Below are 22,122 nucleotides of genomic sequence, written 5' to 3'. Positions count from 1 at the left end.
AGCTTACTGTGTGCAGCCCAGCGTCACACGTAACGGCGCGGAGACGACAGCAAAAACTAGAGACGTCGTCGACTACAGTGTGCTAGAAACACTTCTAGAACATTCTATCTAGACATTGGTGTCTGGTAGTGGCACCAGCACGTCCGCGCTCGTGTGATCTGGTACACTCTAGCTCTGATGTGTTCATCGGGTTAACTGTATGTTTCGTCACACTGCAGAACAGTATCTCAGAGGTAGACACAAAGAAGCGTGTGGAAGTACATGCTACTATGCACCTAAATACAGCACTTATCCCAGAATACGCAATATACTATAGTACTTACGCGATACCCCTCAAATATTTCCGGTTGGTTTTTAGCTAAATTAATTAGCACATACGGTGGACATTACTAACACTACTGTTTAGAAAAAGTTTTTTACACTACCTACAAATCCAAAACTTGATAACATTTCGGTAATCAGGGGTACCTATATATTGACAAAGCTACGTGTCACGACGAACGTCACTATTTCGTAATGAACACATCATTACTCTAATACACATAGATAAAGTGTGGTATGGATTACAAAAAACTCAATGGGGCAGTGACACAACGGATACATTGTATACATGATACAGCAGATATAATGAAAGACAATGGGCTACACACGAAAGTGATAAACAGAAGTTGGCACTTTGGAGGGTAGGGATTAATAAGAGTATGAGCAACGAGACTCAACGGGTGCTGTCTAGCACAACTTCGTCAGAAAATATGCAGTACCCTTTTCTGTTCGACACCGACGAAGGGGCTTGGCCAATGCCGCACATACTCACGCTCCGCTACCGGAAGGAGACTCTTCAGAAAGGAACGCGAGGATATGGCATCTCATTCGCCTCAGTATTGGCCACAGGACACTCCAGCGGCGATTCCCAGTCACGGACTCGTATCGATTCCGCCAAAGGCTGAACATCCTCGTAACTGTTAAAAAAGCTTACAAGCACCCGGGTCCAAATTAGCTGGTTTGGTTAGACACGAATGTTCGCACACGGAAACCAGCGTGGACAGAGCGCTATAGCACGTTTACGCAAAATTGGTCAAGCATCTGCGCTGCCTTGCAAAGGACGTCGAAAGACGATAGTGTTTTGTCTGGAGAGGGAGTATAAAAAATCGTTTGACGCTCTGTGCGAAAATATCGTTGAGTGCTGCGTTTGATATGGTGTCATCCTGTAGCAATATGAAGAAAGAAAAGTTTTGGGGCCGAAGCTCCTTATAGCGGCCCACGTTCGTCCCTCGTAGTCGTAGTCGTAGTGTGTAACCAGTCTTACGCTTTGACCTCCAAGTTGGTGCCGGTGGGAGATTTCTCCTGTGCGTTGTTAAACAATAAAAAAAACTTGCAGCGTGCATGTTAACTCAAATCCGAACTCTTCTGTCTCTCATTCCCCATTAGAAGCTATTGACATGTACCATTAGGAAACGTTAGTAGAAGTAGAAGTGTTAAAAGCCAACTTCTGCTGTCTCTCATTCCCAGTAGCAGCCATTGTTTACCTCCAAGGTAGTGCCTGGTGAGATTTATCCTGTGCGTGAATAAACAATATTTTTTTTCAAAACGCCGTTGATTGATGAAATAAACCAACGAAAGACGCCAGATGTTTTTTAAAAGCAAAACGAGAAGACGCCAGATGTTTCTAAAGCAAAACAAGAAGACGCCAGCTGCTTAACGAAAGACGCCAGGTGTTTTCTAAAGCAATGGTTTTATAATCAAAACCATATCGATACAGGTTTGTAGTTGCCGATGCTCGTCACCGTCGGTGTGCGCTCGTATGGATAAGGATGCCGAAAAGCGGGAGCACAGGGCAGTGGCGGCGCGCACTCGCAGACAGGACCCTGAAGTGAGAGCACGCGAGGCAGAAGCGCGCCGGGAAGCTGCGCGACGTTGCCGCCAAGATCCTGCTGTACGGGAACAAGAAGCCACATCAGCAAGGCAGCATCGGCGAAATCTCGCCGTACGTGAACAAGAAGCTGCAGCGGCGCGTCAGCGTCGGCAACATCCTTCCGTACGGGAACGAGAGGCCGAGGCAGCACGTCAACGTCGCGAAGCGGATCTTGAAAACATTCGACAATGGGAAGCGGCGAGGAAGCGTGCATATCGCCAGGCGAAATAATGGAAGAAAATTTCACGGTATTACTTCCAGGAGCTTCGCCCGATCTCATCATCATTCACCTCGTGGATCTGCCGTCAATTTTTTCTGACCGGAAAGCTACTCGTAGGAGGCAGCACCGTGTCGTTTCAGCCAAGGAGACAGACATACATAGAACTTTATTGAGACCCTAAGGAACACAACCTCAAGGAGGTAGGAACAGCGGGCCACTCTCACGTCGGAACGGTTTGGCCGAGCCTCATCGTCGAGTCGTGGGGCCTTTGGACAGCCCTGAGTTGATGGACAAGTCGTGAGCTCCTGAGCGTAGAGCTACATTCTCCTTTGGTCATGAGCGGAGAACTCTGTAATGGGGGGGGGGGGGGAGGCACCACCAGAGATGCGGTGCCACAATCTTTGCATTTTGATCCAATGCCTTCAATGAACTGGCTGCGAAAATGAAGACTGGGATATTGCCTAGTTTGAAGCATGCGGAGAATAGATACCTGAGCCTTTCAAAGGTATATATGAGGAAGCAGGAAGACCCCTCTGTCCAGCCGGTAGAAGGGTCTCTCCTTTCCTCATATGAAACTTTGTAGAGAGGTTTTAAAAAATGCCCCCACCTCTCCGAAGGGAAATTTGAGGAAATGCAAATGCATTTCTTGGGCTGAGAGAGAGTGCCATTGCCTACAGCCATTCGCCTTCACCGACTTCTGTCATGGCCTTGAGAGGCGCCCAGCCAGCGAATGGTCGATAGTGAGAAGCGAGCGGACGGGAGAGTGGAGAGCCAGCATTCTTGGTTCAGCGTTGGCGTTTAACAGCGGTGTCTCGAGCACACATTTTCGTAAGTGCTTGAGAGGCGCTCAGCGAGCGCATGGTCGAGAGTGAGCCGCGAGCAGACGGGAGAGTGCTGCGAAGGAAGCAGAGAGAGCGAACGGTGAGAGTAAGAGCGTCTAAGCACTGCACCTAGTACCTTTCCTTTGCTCTCTCTCACCACATGCTTCGGTTGCTAGGGGCGAGGTTAAGCGCGCGCGCCTGCAGCTGTTGCGATGTGAGAGGGAGCGAGAGCGGAGAGATAACACATGCCGGCGCGCAAACACCACCGCGGACAACACCGGATGTCTGACATAACCCGACTAAGAAATGCATTCGCATTTAAAAATTGCTGGAGTTGAAGCTCCGGCAATGCATTGCCAGCAAAAGTGAACCCAGTTTTTGCCCTCCAAAGATGTCGGGAACGTGTTATTTTTTGGTAGTGCCCACTTAGAGATCAAGTGGTTTTGATACGTTAGTGTAAATTCTAAGTTAGTTCCATATTAAACGATAGTTGTTCCCGACGAAATAACACACGGGAAGCAGTATGGGTGACTGAATCTCTGATAAGCTTTGGCTCTTATTGGAGGCTTACGAAAAAAACTGAGTTGATGACCGAATAATGTCGAGTCTTGAAGAAAAACAAGTAATACTAAGACGCACTTGGAGCACACTACGTGACTCGAAACCGTTTCCACGTCAAACTCCTTGGGCGTACAGAAGAAACGCTCCCTTCAAGGGTCAAGGCTCACGGAACCGCTTGTTGCTCTTGCATAGTACAGTACCACAAATCGTTTACCACTTTTTCTAAACGCACCAACCGCCTTTCTCCATTTGGCACCCAAGGCGACATACCGTGACAGCTTAATGCTCTCCCATAGTAGAGTACATCGTGCTCTAAATTGTCGATAATTTTTTTTTCTCTAAACACACTGTCTTTACTTGCTTTCGATGTTTCGTCTGTGTGTGTACAAGGTACGTGTACAATAAAACTTCGGTTTTAGTCGCGGAATGTTGATAGTCTAACATTCCCCTGGTAAGATGGCCGACGCAGCCGTCATCTTGCCATAGACACGGCTTCACTCCTGGTAATTTCCACTCCAATAATTTTTGTCAACCTCCTTGGTTTTACCAAACCGTAGGAACCACTCTATTTTTCGTTAATAGTATCGCATTGTCAGTTCATTGTAATGAACACTGCGGTCTCTAAAACTGCGTATATATGCCTTTTTCTAAATAAAGTAACACATTACCCAATACTTACGTATTGAGGTTGCGCCTCATTTTGCGTAATATTTGTTTTTGATTGACGATGTTCACAAATATGAACAGAGCTACCAGATCAAGATGAGTGGGCTTTGACCATGCGCTTAGCCGGGTGGCTAAATCGTTGCACAGACAGACAGACATACAGACAGACAGACATACAGACAGACAGACAGACAGACAGACAGGCAGACAGACAGACAGACAGACAGACAGACAGACAGACAGACAGACAGACAGACAGACAGACAGACAGACCAAATTTTTTGTGCTGAAGTATCCGAAGAAAGACTATCGTCAATTCATTGAAATTGTGAATGCTTTAAAGTACTCTACGCTGCCCCGGTTCCCCGCAGCACAACCAACAGGCCCTCAGCAAGTCCAATTTACAAGTGCCAATTGTGTTTGCTATATGCTGTGGCTCTCTTAGAGGAAAGACTGCGAGCTGCACCTAGTGTGAAGTTGGTTTTATTGCGCTCCATATTGATGTTACAGCCATACGAAGCCAACAGTCCAAGGAGCTAATGAAAGCATAGAAGCAAATAAATGGTCATCTAGTTGAACTGTAGAAATAGTTAAGAAAAATAGAAATGGTGGACAAGACGCATTTAGGCAGTTTCACTGCACTCTCGCTTTTCTTTCTCCGTGTTTACTCTGTTTCTCTTCATTTCTGCTTTCTCTTCTTTTTCTTTCTCTCTCGCTTGTTTCCTCCTAATTTCTTTTTTTTCTCTATCAACTTCGATATTTAGTGTTTTTCTTAGATTCTTTTTCTTGCTGTTTTTCTCTTTTTCTCATTTTTTCTACGCTATGCTGCTCTCGCTTCGCTTTTCCTTCCCCCCTGTTCACTTTTACATCTCTCCTTCTCCATCACAGTTCCCTTTCCAACACCTTTACTATAGTGTACTATATACAAATGTTATGCTCTGCTTCACCAGCGTGCCCGGACCGCTGAAAAAGCTGTTCGCCCTAGGATCATAGATACATAGTGTCTAATTCCACCTGACCAACAATTTTTCGGTTTCTATTTCTCTCTCTGTGTGTGTCATTTTCTTTCTTTCCTTCCTTCTTTTTTTCTTTCTGTATTCATTCTCCCTTCGATATAGTTATGCGCCTCGAGGACATACCGTGGCGCCACCAACTTGATGACGTCACCCATCAGATGCTGTGCTGACTTTGTCTGCTAGAACACCGCATTTCCTACGCTTTTGTTGTTTACACGTGCGTGCTTCCCTTTATTTTGAAGCTCAGTGCTTAAAGAAGCGGTAAGACCTGATAATACGGGCAAGCAAACTACGAATCGGTGCCACTGGTACGTAGCATTCTCGTGTCTAATTTGCATCGTAAAATCGCGACTAAGAACCGGTGCAGCCATGAGGGACAATGCAAGTGGTGTTGCGAAAGCAAAGCTGCCGCATTCCACAACTACACATCCTATCTGTGACGCCAAAACGATCGCAGCGCTGGCCTCTCAAGTGGAAGCCCTCACGGCCAATAGTACCCCGCTGCGCAGAAATCACCGCATGTGTTCTGGAAGCGGAGCAGAAGATGAAGTCGATGAAGAAGAGGACGAAAAGAGCGCGTGCCGTTTCGTGATTATTATCATTTATATTTCCGGTAAACAAATGACGGCGAGCATCAACATCTGCGCTGTTCAAAGGCAGTGAATTTCGTGTATTCTTTCCAACACTGGCACAAGCAACTGCGCCAGCCAACCTTTTACGTTGAGTCAAATGACCTAATACAACCCCTTTAAGCTACTTTCGCACAAAGAAAAAAAAGGGAGATGAAAAGTAGAATGTATTTGGTCGATGATTTTGAACCGAATGTCAAACATGTTCCTTCCAAATATTACACCGGAAAAAAATAATAAAAATGATGTTATAGTTCGTGGTTTTACGCCCCACAACAACGACATGATTATTAGGGACGTCGTATATAGTGGAGATTTCCGGAAATTTCGGCCATCCGGTGTTCTCAACATGCACTGACATCACACAGTGCACAGGCCTCTAACATATGCCTTCATCGAGGTGCGATTGTCGCTGCCGGGGTTGACCCTGCGACCGAGCTACGCGTAACCATTACACCAACGCGGGTGTCTGTTGGATAAAGAGAAACGTAGTTTAAGGTAGCAGCCGAACTGTCATCTTTGCCTCCATGTTATGTTTAAGATTTTTAAAAAAAGATCCTATAGCGCACCGCGCACCGTATATGCTGCGGATGCGAGGCAAAGGGGTCCTGGTGAGGTCGCGAAGGGTTGTGGGTGCAGACTCCAGTGTCCTGTTCGAATGACACGTCCGCCTTAGCACGCAGCTGGAAGGTAGAAGCTAATCCTAGGATCATAAAGATTCGATGCAGCCGGCCACTAGAGTTCGGTTGTCTTCGTGAATAGGAGCACTGCGCGTGTCGCTTTCTCAGCTTGTCGAGTAATGTGGGCTGCTCAAAAGACTTCAGTAAAAGCCTTACCTTGTTTTATTTCCTTTTTGTTGTCCGGGTAACCTCAAGTGGCTACAGGAATAACGTACGCCGTGTGGATCAAGGCTCACTTTAAACAGCCTTCTCTACAGGTGAATCGAACCGCGGGGCCCACATGCACGAAACTACACAGACAGGTGTCGTAAGTCTCCCGCTTACTGGCACGCACGCAATTCGCGTGCATGCGAGCGCGTTTTTAAAAGGGCATGTCGTTCCGTGTGCTGCACATCGAGGAACACGAATGGATGAGGATAAGGTGAAGGAGGCAGCCGTACACCGCTGGAGGCTGGCACTCGTGCAAGCCAAGAAACCAAACGCTACAGCTTTTATGCTTTGTATGGGGCCACGCAACTCAGCATCTTTACACTTTACAATTTATACGTCAACTCGGCATCTAACGTCCGCGAGTGGGTCATCTAACCGTGTCGGCCACATGGGTCTCCTTGCCGCGCTGCAGGTTCCTTTCGGCGTGACGCTGGAAAATCGCTGTCGTCTTGCGGCGTTAGTTTCACTATACACCTTACGTTCATTTTCTTCAGTGTGTCGCTTAATATTATTATACGCACAATCTTGCACGCTCTGAAGCAGGAACTGCAGGCTTTCATTACGTTTTTTTTCCCCGCAGTTTGTCTTTCAAGACTTGCCTCTGTGGCATGGCACGGGTGCACTGTGTGAGAAAGGGAACAATGGTGCCAGACTTCACACTGCTATATTTACACTGCGGCATAACGTGGCAGTTTACACGTTCTTTCTTTCACTTCTTTTTCGTGCGGGTCTTCCTGTCGTCAGTACACACCGCAACGGCATAAGGTAACGAGAAAGCACAAGGTAAAGTAGCTCTCCCAACTACTTTGCTGCGCTGAGAAGTCGTAACGGCGAGTTGATTGTGTTGTTTTTTTTTGTGTGTAGAGTCTTTTGTCACGCTTGATAAGTTCTTGATCTAATGATTGATTGGGTGAATTGGTTATCCATGATGATTTGAAAGACGATCGTGATATGTAGACAGGGACAGCTAAGACACGGACAAGAACTGATAAGTTTTGCAATACTTTGATGGTGTCAGAAAGAAAAACCTCAACAGATTTGAAAGGATAAGACAACTTGTAGCTTTGTGAGTTGGTTTATACTTCTTTGTAAACTGAAGTGCGTAAATAAAGACAAGGACACGGAAAGACTGAGAAGAGACACTGCGCCTGTCCCCGTTTCTTCTCTCTGTGTCTCTGTTTCTCATTGCGCACACTAGCCTACCTTCAAGTTTTAAAGGAGCGTCTCTCCTCTTTCCGCAATAGTTACCACTTTTTGAAAGAAGAAGTCAGACAGAGCCCTTAGATATAGTTCTGAAATAATGGGCGATATGATGGCGCTACACTTTCTTCAAGGTCACATTTTCATTTCACCAAATGCACAACGAGACGTCATCTCAGGAGGTCAAAATCAGTTTTTTATTATTATCATTCATTCTCTGTAACGAAGGCTAAGTGAGGTCACTTGGTTGGATGGCAAATCAAGCTTTGCTGTACAAGTAGTACCATTGCTGGTTATTTATTTATTTATTTGTTTGTTTTGCCCTTCCGATCTTACGGGCTTCAAGGAACACTTCTCCTAATCAATGTGCATCAGGACGAAACACCCAGGGTGGCCCATTTGTCGTACCTTTGACACGCTCGTGCATCAGATATTCATGGAGGTGGTGGCTTCCAAAGGTTACCTTAATGATACAAAAATCATGAATGGTCCTAATTGAACGGATTGAACCCAATCTCATACCCATGTGAGGAACATTAGGTGATATAGCATCCGCAATACAAGTGGCCGCGAGGCCCTGTGCAGGTATTTAAACCAGCTAGGCACACTTCTTTTGTTCGAAGACAAGACTTTCGGTTGGTTTCTGGTGGTGCCTGTGCAAATAGAGACGCACTGGCACATCTGTCCGTGACTTTTCACAGAGACTGTTACCGTATAGCAGTCTGAAAGACAACTGCCACTGAACATGCCCGTTATTTTGCTTAGTGCGAGCTTGAGCGAACTTGGTCATAGTTTTTCCCCCAGCTTTTCAACTTTTTTGGTTATACATGTGATCAGTGCCCAATCCGTATACTATTCATAGACGTATACTTTATTCTGTTAAGTTTGTTTTATTTTATTTTTAGTAGTCACAGCAATTAATGTAGAGAAGGCGACTGTTTTTGTTAGCTATATGTATACGCTAACTAGACTGTTCGTACTTGTCGAAACAGCTTGGTCTGGTTATACGTGTACAGTACAGTTAGGTAATGGCATGCTTGTTTCATATTCGGCCACAGTACGTCGTCATTCTCACGTTTTTTTTTTTTACATTCTCTTATTTCTTGCTTTATTTGCTATGCTTTTTGCACGCTGAAGTTTCATTTGTATAGTTGTAAGAGCGACAACTTCGCCAGCTTTATACATTGGAGCTCATAGTTTAGTATATGAAAACAATGAAGGTACACAATGCTGGACAAAATCCTAAGTGTCGAAAGGAATATTAAAAATATTGCAGTGAGGGACTCCGAAGAGGCAAGTCGTCATAGAGACAATAAAGTATACTTCAAAACCTGAAAGAGGCTTCGAGAAGTTTATTCACAACACGAGTATCTTCAACATTTTTAGGTCACACATCTTCACTCGGATTTTCCAACTGCTATCTGCTTGATGGAGCGCCACTTAGCTTCAAGTATATGTCTGTGTACTCTATGCACATTTGTTGTGTGTGCTGCCGTGCCCATGGTAGATAACACCACCGTATTTGTGTCATTTAGCAAGACATTGCTGGAGGATAGCTGCAGAAAAACCTTGCCGTTTCTACCGAATATATTCTTTTTTGTGTTAAGGCTGTCTTTCGGTGTTGATCTAGGTGTCTTCTCCTAAGCAATGATCAGAGAGAAAAACTAGTAGTTACGTTTGCTCCACAGTAGCAAAAGTGGTTTTAATTAACGCGAAAGCATAATCTTCTTCACTGAGCTTTGATCCGGATAGGAAGGAGGCCGCGGACGTAGTCAGGTCACCACGGCTGCAACAGCGTGACGCTCCGCTGCAAACCATCTCGAGGGAACGACGCGAACGGGGAATCGCTGTGAGCAGGCTGCTCGGAAGTGTCCTGGTACGACCCGGCTATGACCGTCTCACTTGCCAGTGCGCAAAAGGGAGGTCAAACAACGCAATAACGAGGCGAGGAAAGAGAAAATAAGGCGCGATGGCAATAAAAGCGAGGAAACAGGGTGACCACGAAGACCCCCTCGCGCAACGTAATGCCAGTACGAAGGATGATTAAGTGATTCAGTGTACCATTAATCTCGTACTATACGGATCCCTGGTAAGCGGTACATACCCGCAGAAACGTACCGCTTACCGAGTGGAACCAATGTTCAACGAGATCAAGAGTGTACGTCCGTCGATGACGAGAGAACGTGGAAGGTGAGGGGGATGTGTGGCCCGGTCTCCGAGGCGGCGAGAGTAGATCAGCGCGGATCAGCGAGAGAGAAAATGCCTGGCCGCGCGTATTACTGCGGAGACCCCGTGCCTGCCCAGGTATACCTACCTGCCAGCAACAGCTGAACCTTTTCTTCTCCGCTGCAACCGGGAGGGCGGCGACACCGTAGAGCCGCATCTGGATGGCTGGATGCGGGAGCCGCTCTCTCTCGCCCCTAGGGCTGTAGGTTGCTCTGTCCCGGTTTCCAGCCGGCTCCGCTCTGACGCCGCTCGGGCTCCCATTCCAGCGAGCGCTCAGCGCCGCTCGGCCGTGAGCGACCCGTTTGCACCCAGAGCGGGCGCCCCACTCGGAGCATCAGCTGAGGCAGCGGAGAGTCCCAGCTGGCCATCGGCTCAAGGACGACGCTTTCGAATCAATCCGCGCCTCCAGCAGCCAAGGCGACTACTTTTACTCGGCGAGCACGTCTCGGTGCGACCGGCCACAGCTGTTTTCCTTCGGTTGGACGACCCCTTCCTTCCGCGTGCCTCCTTCCGTGCGAGGTTCGTGAGTGATCGGTGTGAACTGCTTTTGAAGGGAAGATAAGAAAAAAAAGTAGGAGGTTGTCGTCGTTCTGTGGACGACATTGTTGATGCCGGCGCCGGGGAAGACGCCGCGCTTCCGAGCCTCATCGGCCCTGCTCGGCCCGGCGTTGTGCCCGCGTGTTGAACCGGAGTGTATTGCGAGATCTGGATAACTGTCACGGTAAGTCTCGGCGACTGAAATTCTTGGCACTTTTCTGTGTTCTTACAAGTTGTAATTGCTTTTTTTCTTGATCGTCACTTCGCGATCGGCGTTCCTGCGCGTCTGGGTGGCTGAAATAGATGGTGTGGAGAATCCGTGGCTAAAGATTTGTATTAAAACTCGGACTGATTTCTCATGAACGAACAAAAGCAGTTTGCATCGAAATCGAGAGGTGTCAGTTCGCCTGAAAATGTTTCCACCGTATAGTGTGCAGCGAAATCTTCTGTCTACCCGTTTCTTTCCCAAGCAGACCAAACCGGAACAAGGAATACGTAAAATTTTCAGCCTCTCAAGCACCCTCTTCTAAATTCGCGAATATCAAACGCTTGCGTACACTAATCGCATATGTGATTTTGCGTAACGGAGCAGCAGCACCTGAATTGAAAGTTTCTGTCGGTGCCACCACATTCTTCTTTAATCAGCATTTCATTCAAACACGACCTTTCCGGAAATCTGCTAACGAGAGGCAATATTTATGGGCACTAAGAAAGAAGTAGCGTTGCACACACATCGCGACAACACAATCTCACCAAAACATGATTCCCTCGAAAAGTAGATTAGAAAATATTTCGCCAAAGTATCATAGAATATGCTCAAGACATGACGTCGGTCACATACTTGAGGTAGAGTGGGAAAAAAATAAAATTTTCCAGCTAGGGTTTTTTTGTGCCTTTCGTGTATACGCTGCACGCATGCTGCTACATTCATGTTGACATTGCTGAAGAACTGCACCATATCAGATTATCATTGTTCTGTGGTTAATCACACCAATGCAGTGTTCACTGGGATGCTCACAAACTTGGGGATTTACGCACATTCATTCAGTCGAAGAATTGTGAACCAAGTGTTGGTTTTTGGTTATGTCCCATCTCTGCACTAAAGGAACAGAGCAACGGCAAAGACATAGAGAACACTCCTCTGTTGACCTATGTCTCCAGCTATTGATAGTGTGTAAATAAACAAACCAACGAGTTTGCAAAAAGAGTTTGGAAACGTTTCTGGCGTCACACATCAGATGCTTCGGTGAATGCTCGAAATTTCCTGGCCGCACGATTACACGCGTATCTTATAATTACCACTGGAAATGCACCGAATGCGTTTCCTGTTGCAAGGCGATAATAAAAAGTTTGGCAGATTCCACGTGCCTTGGGAATCGGTGTTATGCGAAACGTGCGGATGCGAAGTGAATGTGTTTTAATTTTTTTTACTGATTGACATGTCATGATGTGACGCTAAGTATATGTACAAATTCACGCACGCACATACGTCAAACATCTGCATATGTTTTATATTAGCAGTTTTTTGCAGTTGCGTAACGATGCCAATAGCAACATAAATATTAGCAAAACAAAAGCGGTAAGCTGATATGATGCGGTGGTGTTTGCGTTGGGGCTCACAAGGATGGTAGCCCTCAACACTGCTACACAAATCAACCTCAGCAGGTGGCGCATTAAGTACACTTTACGTCAATCCGATGTGACGGCTATATTGGTGTACATATGTAATGCTTATAAAATTGAATAGCCGGTACTGCAACCAGAACTGACGTTTCACGAACGTTAGGTTCCATTTCCAAGGTATTTCTGAGACCTGGCGTGGCTCTGTGGTAGAATACTTTATTGCTACGCAGAATGCTGGAGTTTCACTCCTGCAGGGACACTGACATTTATTGTTTGCATTCGTCCGGCCAACGCTGCCGACGTCAGCTTCTTCTTAACGCTCAAGCGCTAAAATTACCCACGTGTGTTCTCGCCGTTCCAAGGTATATATAAAATGTGTATCACCTGTGGCACAAACCAGCCCATGCGTATGTGCCACTGTTTTGTTGAAAGTGTTTGACGACGTACGATATTGTGACATTTACGCTGTCATGACCAACTCATCACATTCGTAAAACTATCTTACCCTCCTCTACTAATTGTGGTGTACCCCAAGTTCAGAGCGTGATCATGAGAGCACCCAGACGTAGAATAGATAGATAGATAGATAGATAGATAGATAGATAGATAGATAGATAGATAGATAGATAGATAGATAGATAGATAGATAGATAGATAGATAGATAGATAGATAGATAGATAGATAGATAGATAGATAGATAGATAGATAGATAGATAGATAGATAGATAGATAGATAGATAGATAGATCTGTCTATCTGTCTGTCTATCTATGATAGATAGATAGATCTATCTATCTGTCTATCTGTCTGCCTATCTATCTCTATATCTATTTATCTATCTATCTAAGGTTACATCTCCGAACCAAAGCTTTGAATCTTGTTGATACTTCATATGTTTTTCATAAGTATGGTTGGTGAGACATGATATCTGATGATGCAGGCCACAAAAGGACAAAATCACGCGCCCATAAAATGACGCAAACACAAGCGCATGTGTTTCTGTCATTTAATTGCGCACGAAGTGTCCGCAATTAGAATCGCACACTTCGTGCCTTCATTTTCATGGGGCCAGTTCCACGAGGGAATCGCTCGATAATTGTTCAATTTTCCGCCGAGGCGACACTCGGGCGCCGTCCTCCGCACTTACGCGACGCTAACATTCCGCGCGTTCCCGGCCAGAGCAGCTGCGAGCAAAGCGTTTATAACTGCGGCGAGCTGGGTGGCAAAAGTTCAAGGGAGCAGGTCTGTCGGAAAGAGAACCAGCTCACGGAGTCGTTGACACCGAGGCGAGACGGTGCGAGCCAGCGGGAGTGCCGCGTTGTGTAAGTGCACAAAGCCACGACGACGAGGACGACTTCCGAAGGCCACTTGTACGCGGCAGCGCGCATGTCAAGTTGAAGGACCGGGGACGACGCTACAGGAGACGTCCTTGGCCCACAACAACGGCGTCGCGCTTTCTTCTCTCGCAGTGTTCGATCAAAGCTCTATCGGGGCCGGGAGCCGGCGCTTTCCAATCAACCAACAACCGCGCCGATGTCTCCTTTTGTACGATGCGCACGTGTGGTCGCACGAAGGCTGTGCTGGAGAGGACGCCGACGTATGTTTGAATGGATACTAAAAGAAGTGTTACGTAACGCTGCGCTGAAAGAATACTTTTAAGCAATCACGAATGACTATTAATAAGGGTCGTAGATGTCGTAGTCCAGGTGGATTGGTGCTTGCGAACAAAACATTTTTAGAGAACTTACGGACGTTTTTGATGACTACGATGATGAAGATTGTCTACATCGGCATGCCCTTCGAAACGAAGTGGCAACGTGTGCTTACCTAAATTGTTTGTTATAATTAGGAGATATATATTGCAGTCTAACATTACAGCGTTTTGAAGTCGAGAATCTGACAAAATATTGTTACGGAAAAGCAATGTGCATGCACGTGGCAATATTGTCTGGTCATTATGAAACATTCATGGAAAATGGTAAGGACTCCGCCCAAAGTGCCAAATGTTTATTGCCGTTTTGACTTCCAAACGACAGCCTTGCTCTCAATGAATTTTCGAACAAGAATAAGTGTGGACACGGGTGCCGTATGGGAGCCGCAACGGCAGGAAATGGTGTTCGCCCTGAATGTTCCCACCATTCTAACATTCTATCTCTTTCTGATGAGGGTCCACAGCAGCACACTTTGCGGTGTAGTCACAAAGCCGTTAAATGTTGAACGAGTGTGGAGGAGTGTAGAAGGAGTTCCAGGCGAGTCGAAAAAGAAAGTGGACATGTGAACGCTCTGAAGGAATTCCTGTAACTATGCAATTTCTTAAGGAATTGGCCACGCACAAGGTCGGCCCGCGAAGTTACCCGATCTCCCTACGGTTCTTTGCTAGAGGAAACCAGAAATTTTCGCCTAAGCGGGATCTCAAAAGCGTATAATGCAAGAAGAAGAAATGAAAGTTTAGCAGTAAGTACCACTGCATTTTTTAAATTTGTTTTGGGACGTTAAACTCCATCAAATAATATTTATTTTTGTTATTATATTTCTGTAGTACTAGCCTCTGATGACTATATAACTTTCTGCGGCAGCTCCCGCTTAAGACTAGTCACCTGTCTATCTTGAGCAAGGAATAAATTCCGAAAGACAATAACGGTACACTGAACGCAGCACTTTCTAAATACTTGAAAAGCGCGAAAAAACACCACAACACGAAAATCATGTCTTCAAATTTGTAACATCACAAAGACGTATACGATGAAGGAGTTTTGTAAAAGCACAAAAATATTGGAACTTTGACGTTGAATTATCCTTTTAGACCTCGATGTTCGGAAACCGCATACAACAAAATGTAGTTTCCAACACTTCAATGCAATCAACTGGCTTCGCGTTGCTATGTAGTTATGCTGTATTAATTAACGACCAAAATGGGACACTTGAGAGCGTTTTCTTGTACGCGCAGACTAGTAAGCTATAAAAGACACAAAAAAGAATGCATAAGGTGGAACCGGCATCTCTTTCACCTTCGTATATGTACTGTCTCGGAAGTAGTTAATGGTTTGCTCATAACAGAGTGACAACTGTTTCCTGATGTCACACTGTCATGGTGCTATATATAGTGGATGATCAATAAACTTACATTAACCAGTATTTCATGACCATTAGGCGTGGAGCGTGGAAATATCTTCCTAAATACGAGCAGGTTTGACGGGGGTGTCACTTGCTGAAGGCTGCAACTATTGAAGACTGATTATTCATAATTTATTCAATGCATTCTGCGAAACTAAAGTCCATTCAGAGTGTACAAAATACAACATTCCGTTACGCATAAAGTAAAACAATGCTGTAAGTTCAGCAAGGCAAGTACAAAAAGAAAGCAATGCATAAATTTTCAAACAGGGCCAAAACGGCAGCAGGACACCAAGAATAGAACACACAACACAGGCGCTGTGTGGTGTGATCTATTCTTGGAGTCGCGCTTCGGTGTTGTTTAAAAACTATGTGTACGCAGTAACAAGCTCGCTTAACCCCATTTTGAAGTTTGAAAACAATACGCTGTTCGCAAAGGCAAGTGATTGCAGTCAATATACATGATGTGCTGAAAGAAAGAAGATTTCATTACGTTGGCTCCAGAAAAAGGTGTTTTTATACCGTTTTGAGGATGTAGCGAGCAGGCCTCGTCATTAGTCCACATACATGCACTGCCAGGTTGCACGCTAGCTTGTTAGTAAGTAAGTGGTAACGCAATATAGGCCGTAATTTCAGGTACTCTATTCAGGTGCTCGAATACTAGACCACATTAGTTCAACTTTATGTAATTATTACACATTAAAAAACAGGAGTCATTCAATTACCCGTTTTATTGCATATCTAACAGCCCATTGGTCTCACAGAGAGAGAGAGAGAAAAGAGACTTTATCTAGTAATCCAGTGGACAACTATCCGAGCACCACGAGGGGAGGGTCACCGCGATGCGGTCGCTCATCAATACCTGATGAAATATCAGACCATCTTAATGAGATTTAATGTGCGGGGTGAGTACAGCTTTCCCAAAAGTATCGCTGTCATTGAAAACTATCAAATTCCCTTCAAATAAACACGAGGATTATAATTCTATTCAAATGGGAGTTTCGCAACAAGTAGTTTTTTGTTTGCTGCGTTTGTAGTTTATTTGTTTTTAATTGTAATAATCATTTACTGACTCACCTTCTGACGTGAATGGTCTCATTGTAAAAGAAACGAAGCGAACACTATACCCCTCCGACCCCCCTCCCAAAAAAAAAAAAAATCTTGAGGTGAGGCGGCTCCCCATTCCCAGGTAGAGGCCGGAACACAGCATGTTTTCGAACACTTACTCCGATTGAAAAGTATTTGAAAATTACTCGAATTAAATAAAGTCGTGGTAATGAAACGGCCACGCATTACGAGTGGTGCCATAATAAATACTTTGCCGATCACCCTTAATGAATTTTCCCCATTAAATGCATGGAACCACTTGCTTGAAGTACTTAATAAACAAAATCTGACTTTTTTTCGTAACGGAAGCATCAGGGGAGACACTGTAGCATAAATGTTTTGCACATTTGATTATATTTTACTTCATTTCTGAATAGCCATACAATGCAATACTGAGGACCAGCCACCCTTGGGGTGATTACTTTTCTGTCTTACCCATGATTCAGTAGTTGAATAGTAGTTCAGGGAACCATCTGTGAGTTGCGCGAGTGACCTATACAAGTAATGAAAGGAGATCCAGGACATGCCCAGTCTCCAGAAGTCTGTTACTCAGAAAAAGACAGGGGTGGTGTATGAAAGAAGCTAAAATTACCATTAAACAGAAAATGCTTACAATAGGAATGCATTGGAGTTCGCCTTTAAGCAAGGCTTAATATTACCACATGCCACTTCTGAACAAAAATGTTGCGCTGACGTCTGCCTTCATTTCCTGCAAAGTGCAATGATGTCAGCATCATAGAAACAATGGAAAGGCTTTATGTGTGCCCAATTTATCACTCTTATCCATTTCTAAACTTGTCATGGCCTTTTAGAGAAAGTCTCGTCGTATTGAGTTGCGGTTAAGATTGCTTTCTTTATCGTCGATTTGCATGAAGACAGCTTGTTACCGTGCATCACAAATGTTACAAGAAGCGTAGGTCTACTGCAAAAGCTCTACAAATCATCAAAAAGCTTCTTGAACTGCATGCGGCTAGAACCGGTGTGAAAGCAAAAGAACTTTGGTTTCTGTACTTTCCTAAAGCTTTTCTCAAGGAGATGTCCTCTTTTTCTAATGAAGGCAAGCCTTAACAGAGATAACGAAGTACGTAAGAGAACATTCTCCAAGAATATCTCTCGCTAAACTGCTGACTATCGGAACACCCTCAGAGCGCATTTACTATTCACCGCAAACGGGGAAAGACGAGATTCCCACGAAACCATTAGCCCACTCCTTCGCTCAGTCCGCTTCGTACGAATTAAATCGCCGCTGTGTGTCGGGTAAGCCTTGCACTACGCAAGACCGGTATACAACGACCGGGCCTGAGTCGCATCTAGCGAGGTCTTCGCATTCATTACTTCTTTCTTTGCTTTCTTCAGTTCCTGCATAACAGGATCGAAGCCACGATCGCGCACGTGGCGTTTGATCCCGTCTCCACTGGTTACTTCCACTGCTGCCATCGCTGCGTCCCATTGGCCGACGAAGACGCGGAATCGGGATATACTCTCGGAGGGCATCCTGCAATAGCGAATCGAGAAATGCGCAGATACAGCAAATCACCAGCAAGAAAAACGAACCCGCGCGTGCAGCCAGCGCCGAGTCACAGGACCTGCAGCCTCAACGTTGCTTTTCGCGTTAGGCGGCCGGCGCGTGTGCTTCACGCAGCGGTCTACTTTATCCGTTACCGCGGCAACAGCGCGGGAAGGAGCCTTTGGGGCGCCTTCCTTTTGCTGCTTGTTTTGCGGCCCTCTCCCGCTGGACGAGTTTTAGCGGAATCGGAATGCCGTTGCTCAGCAGGCGTCGTCGTAGTCGTCGGCCGCTATGCATATACGCCACGCGAGGGATTGTGTCTCGCATGCGTGGCGCCATGTGGGTCAGTATAACCCGCGCGCCAGCCCATGTGTGGGTCAGTATACCGATCCGCTTGCCTGTCCGGCAGGTCAGCGCCGCGATTTGCCTATGGCGCACTGCTCGCGCTGGCCGGGTGGCTGACCGCTAACGGACCGCTCGCTAAAGCCACCCCGAAAGCGGGTACTCGGGAACGGAGTAGATGCGATGCTTGTCGTAGCCCTCCGTGAGCGCTCGCATTTAGGGTGATCTCTCGGGGTTTCGCGGGTCAGGGAACTGCTGTGCGCGCTGCTTGATTCTGCCGCACACCTTTCTCTTTGGACAGTTTTATGTTTAGACAGTAGGCGCCGAGGTCTACAATTCTTTTGTTTCCCTTCTACTACCGTAATTAGGCGGGCGTCGCGTCGGGCGCCCGTTGCAGCCGTAGTGCAATGACTCCACGGTTACGAAGTTCACACTCGATGTGATACCGTTCAACTGCGTTTCACGGAGATGCCATGGTGCCACGTGGGTGCCTATTCGCTAATGAGCATGTCTTAGTCTCCTTGCAGCTGTTCTTAAGTCATGCTACCGAAGGTGCTTGTTAAGCACAATTACGCTATTTGCTTCTTTTTTTTCCCCTGTCTAGCAAAACACTAGTCAATGTGGCAGTGAAAAACTCATTTTCTTTTAATCAATGGCGCGGAATCAATTGACTCACACCACGTATAACCTTAATTATAGAGGCTGCGTGAAGTCCTCATAGTCGTGCCAACTGGTTGTATATTAAATCAGTTTATTGGTCGTTAGATCACAAAATGGCTACTGGGGTCATATCTATTGAAGAAATAAACATACATTTAAAGAAAAATACACTTAATTTAGTCGTACACCAATATACTGATTTGACATATTCACCGCGCAACCTGGGCTGTTAACTCAGCCTTCAAACACACTGCTTTGACCTGGTGTGATGCGCGCACTAAATATTACAAATTTAAAAATGGTTAGATGCGTATTAGGAAGCAGCGAAACGAAAGCAGAATAAAACTAATTGCTTGGGGGCTCATGTAAGTGAGTATGCTCTGGGGCAACCATTTTTCGTTGCCCTTTAATGTAAATTAGAAATGTGGAAAAACAAGTGGCGATATCATGCTGGTTTCTCCCCAACAATAAAATGCTGCAAGAATCATATATGGTGACTTCCAACGTGTGGAGTTCAAGATGTAGCAGTTTGTTGGACCTAAAGGCAGCCGCTTGAAGTTAAAGAACAACAAGATGTGACGCAGATCATCATTCACAAAGCGTCAGATGCAGACCACGTAAAATGGCAAATTAATATTCACACGCACATAAAGGTCATCGTGGATGTAGACAAGAAGAAAATTAGTTCGCATTCACATTTCAGACTTGATGCTACGAAAATGAAAAAAAAAAGAGTGTGTACATTGGCATTTGCTCTAGTCCAAGGTTCGCAAACTCACCTCCACTAGTGGTGTGCAGTCCCGAAATTCAGGGCAAGGGCAGGGACTGCGAACACGGTGAAGCAGAGAGAGAGAGAGAGAGAGAGAGAGAGAAGGTCATTGAACAAAGTATCACCGAGAACAGACATTTCTAAGAACGCATTTCCCATATTTCATATATAAATTATTTCAGCATGATATCTGACTTCAGGATTCGAAAAACACATCGGTAGTACTCTCCAGAATGACTCTATACTATGAACCTCGATAGTGAAATATAGAGAATTTGTACCGGGGCTACGTTTTCATACATAGTGACCGTATGAGCTGTTCACAAAAACAAAACAAAAATACGCTTGAGGCTATTTTCGTGTGTAAAGCTTATCCGGACAAAGTGTTATTAATCGCGGTAGGTGAGAAATGAAGGCGAACAAAGTCCCAAAGACTTTATTCATTGTGAAGACGCGGGCGGCACGCACTCTGCTAGCCGCGTGTTTGAGACCCCCTTCTTTATATTCATGACACACGCCCGAAAGTGCAAGATGACCGCCGTCTCCAGGTGAATCTCTAAAACCACGTGTGATGCTAGCGCAGACCTTTATTCCCGTGGTTCCGTTTATGGCTACAGTACCATGTATCGTGCGAAAAGAGCGCTCCACTGGAAAACGCAAAAAAAATGAGAAGAAAAGAAGCACCATGGTTAGCGCGCTTCCTCAACAATGCTGGCACCCAAAACACGTAACCATCCTTCAAAGAATATACGGAACGCAGCGACTGCCGGCGGCATGGCACGGTGCGCAGACAAACGTGAAGTTACCATGGCTTGCTGCATTTGGCATCCAACCTAATAACACCATTATTTCAAGAGATTATCCCCGACTCTAAACCATGGTGCGCGAAATGTTTCAGTTCTCAAGACTAAAACATAGCAGCCAAAAAGAAAGAAAAAACAGTCCGCTCTGATGGCCTCACGGTATTTGTGACGTCAGTAATCTTTGTAAACATTACTACACGTTACGTTTCGCAGCACCCAGTTACGTTATAAATGAATGTAAGAAAATCTCGCCGAAGGCCATAATTGTGGGTAGCTGCCGCATTGTAGCAATAATTTTTTTTCTTTTTCTGGTGTTTTTACTTGCTTTTTCCTCACAACAATGTCGTAATGAAAACTTTTATTTTTTTTTTCGCTCGCAGATAGCAAAATAGGTTTACCATTACTTCAATTACGCTGGCTTATCGTGGGTCCTTGATCTTGACAATGGTGTATTCATTACAACAAGAACGCGGGGAAAAAATAAATAATTTACGAAATGCGGCTTATACTTCCCACCAGCATGCTGCCTGACTTGAACACAGTCTCCATGCAGCTTATACTACCTCTGCTGCTTTGTATCTATTCTTTGAAAAGTCATGTTGAGATATGTGTTGCATGCTTTCTTGAAAAAAAAAATCCCCCACTTCCACTGAAGCTAGCGTCACTGAATAAAAGAACAACAAAAAAGCAATCATTCAAATAAAGAATCGTTTCTGAAAGCTACCATTGCTAACGTGAGTAGTAATTTTCTTGGGGCATTGTATACGAAAGACAAAATATTACGTAAGATCTAAAATGTGCTTTAATGGACCAGGTACTTCATGAAAGCATGCTCTCAATTACTGAGTGACTAAAATAGATATACATAAATATACCGGGTGTTCAAAATTAAGCTTTATGATTTTTTTAAAATTAGGCGCTCGAAGGCACGTGAGAACCACTTGTGCAAATAAGTTAAGCGGCCAGGGGGACAGAAAGTTAGATGATAATTATCGCTGTCAGCAGCCCAATTAACTAAAATTTAATAATTAACTTTTTACTGGCTGCGGTAAGTTGGCATGTTTATATTGAAAAAATGTAGGCAGTGGTGTTTGTACACAGTTTCAGTTGGAAGATTTTTTCTAGCACGCCTGTGTTCCGAGATATCCGGCTCCAAAGTTTAATTGTCTTTCGCACGATTACGCATGCAAGAGGGTGAGGGTCCGCGCAAAGCTCCTCCCTAAAGTGACGCATCTGTTGCGTGTGGTGTTTAGTGTGTGAAGAGGGTGGAAGCGTAGGCATAGGTGATAGCAATTACCCTTGCCCTCTTCGGCCGGCGAAATCAAAATGTGACAGCGCGGTGCGCCATGAGCCTTACGCATGATCCTGATGAACGCGATAACAGGAGACCATTTTTCGCGACGTTTTTTCGTGACTTTAGATCACACTGAGACATCTTCTTGTGAACGCGTTAGCAGGACCGTCCTGCACTAGGGTGCCTCCGGTTAGAGCACAGCGTCTCTGCATTGAAGGTCTACCA

At 45.3% G+C, this 22,122-nt stretch overlaps 1 protein-coding gene across 1 annotated transcript in view; it reads left to right on the top strand.

Annotated features, from left to right (window-relative positions):
- The first annotated feature begins 10,393 nt into the window (after positions 1–10,393).
- LOC119172342 (trypsin-1) overlaps positions 10,394–22,122 on the top strand; it is a 131,975-nt gene continuing 120,246 nt past the window's right edge. The window contains exon 1 of the mRNA XM_075893618.1: positions 10,394–10,862. The gene's annotated coding sequence lies outside the window, so the exon portion shown is untranslated. The remainder of the gene's footprint in view (positions 10,863–22,122) is intronic.

Source organism: Rhipicephalus microplus, chromosome 4, assembly GCF_043290135.1.
Source record: "Rhipicephalus microplus isolate Deutch F79 chromosome 4, USDA_Rmic, whole genome shotgun sequence".
Lineage (NCBI taxonomy): Eukaryota > Metazoa > Arthropoda > Arachnida > Ixodida > Ixodidae > Rhipicephalus > Rhipicephalus microplus.
The sequence above is the reverse complement of the archived record's forward strand: the minus strand, read 5'-3'. Positions and strand labels throughout refer to the sequence as shown.